The sequence below is a fragment of the Cynoglossus semilaevis genome, unplaced genomic scaffold (assembly GCF_000523025.1).
Source record: "Cynoglossus semilaevis isolate Cse_v1.0 unplaced genomic scaffold, Cse_v1.0 scaffold3028, whole genome shotgun sequence".
Lineage (NCBI taxonomy): Eukaryota > Metazoa > Chordata > Actinopteri > Pleuronectiformes > Cynoglossidae > Cynoglossus > Cynoglossus semilaevis.
In genome coordinates this window covers 1-1,981 of record NW_007585499.1, presented here as the reverse complement: position 1 = coordinate 1,981, position 1,981 = coordinate 1, and the positions used below count along the sequence as shown (strand labels likewise).

At 46.8% G+C, this 1,981-nt stretch overlaps 1 long non-coding RNA gene across 1 annotated transcript; it reads left to right on the top strand.

Moving 5' to 3' along the window:
- The first annotated feature begins 117 nt into the window (after window positions 1-117).
- On the top strand, window positions 118-1,043 carry LOC107988154 (uncharacterized). Its single transcript, XR_001759819.2, has 3 exons — window positions 118-188; window positions 255-314; window positions 639-1,043. It is a non-coding gene; the product is annotated as an uncharacterized LOC107988154 (long non-coding RNA).
- The last annotated feature ends 938 nt before the right edge of the window (window positions 1,044-1,981 follow it).

The window sequence follows — 1,981 nt, the reverse complement described above, 5'->3', positions numbered from 1 at the left end:
GCTCCCATCGTTACCCGTGTTACTTCCAGGTCAGAGGTTGTGTGCCGACAGGCATGGCCGCCCGCTGCTTCACCTCGCTCGTCGTTTTGTTTGTTCTTATACTTAAGGTATTTGTAATTGTTGTTGTAGGACGACTGTTTGTGTGCTGCTCCGTGCTCCGTGTGTGCTGCTGTGGTCGTTGGCCGGTGGTAAGTGTTGTTTCTCTCGGCGTTGTGCTTGCTGCTGCTAGGTGGCTAATGCTGGTCTGGTCACAGGTGAATGCTGGCGGCTGGAGTCCAATCCTTCCTCCTCGTGAGTGTGTGTGTTCTGAGAAGGTATGCACATTGTTACGTGCCACTGCATCAACCTTAGTGCATCTAGCACATGCTAATAGTGTTTTCTTTGACTAGGTGTTGTAACCACCTCATTGGACCGCTGCTGCTTTGTTTGTTGTTATTTTGTGCTTCTTTGTTTGGTGTTATTTTGTGCTGTTTTCACTGTATTGCCGTATATCTGTTCTTCTGCGGCCGTCAGTGTTTTCACAACTTCCAAGATACACATTGTGCAGGACTGGCCGTACACCGCGGTCCTATGCATAAGCATTTTTTTTCTTTTATTGGGGACTACCCCACTAATGTGCTAGTCTTTTTCCTCTTCAGTTGCTGTAGGCCGGTGGTGGCGGTGCTGGTGACCTGGTGGTGGTGTCCTCCCGTCGTATCTTGCTGTGTCCCTGGGAGTGGGTTTCTTCACTGAGGGTGTGTTTGCCACATGTGCCTGGGGACTTAAGTTATTTTTGCATTATTTTGGTGGATCCTGCCCTTGCACTAGCCCTTGTCCATCCACTTCGGCCTCAGCCCTGATTAGGTTTTTATTTTATTATGTGAATGAGTTTTATGGAGTATATGTTTTTTAAAAACAAATGTTGAATAAAACTTGTATTTTCAAACTTTGAACCACGTCTCTTGCCCTCCAGTAACCACGAACCTTTGTGCCTTGGGTTTGAGCAATTCCCTGGGTGAAATTCCCAGGGTGGCGTTGTCGAGCTTTTTCCTCCTTAATAATAGCCACGTAACTTCCCCCCGCCACAGTTGTATAACCCAAATCTGTGCAACGTCGCGTCGTGCCTCCCAACACCCGGAGACTCTGAGTTGTGTTTTTGTATTGTCGTATGTATGGTGCAATGCAGGACGACTCGGACGCATTGGCTGTCGATTTTTTCGTGGTCAAGAACTCTTTTTATTTCTCCTTTTTTTATCGAGACAGGAAAAACACACACACACACACTCTCTCTGCTTAACAACATCCGCGCTTCCGCACGGAACAGCGTCAAAACAACAATACGGTGACCATCCAGAATAAAAATAGTGACTACCTGACTCTGGAGGGGCGAACAACAACAGCGTCCTCCAGTGTCCAACTTAGGTCACTACCTTTTCCACAAATCTCCGTCCCTATTGATCTGCGACTCCATGCGCGCCCATCTCGCCGATATTGTCAAAACCCAAGTGAAGCAAACAAATTCGGGGTTTGCCATCATTCCGGGTAGATTAACCAAAGAATTCCAACCGCTAAATATTGGTGTTAACAGGGCGTTCAAAGTTAAATTGCGAGCTGCGTGGGAGCATTGGATGACAGAAGGCAAACACACAATCACCAAGAAAGGGAGGCAATGCCGGAAAAGTTACGCCACTATCTGCCAATGGATCGTGGATGCCTGGGCTAAGTATCAGTCTCAAATGTTTCACGAAGGCCGAAATCATCACTGAACAGCTGAGTAACATCAATGAGACTGACTCGGATAATGACGAGAGGGATCCGGACATGCTTGATTGTTCCGCTTAATTGTTTCGCTGACTGTTTTGTTTCGCTTAATGCACCTTATAACCCGGTGCGCCTTATGTGTGTAATATTCCCGTTCATTGATAGTGCGCCTTATGGGCCGAAATATACGGTACCTTTTATGGTAAATGCAAAGGAAAGACATTTTCTGTAGCATGTGAGA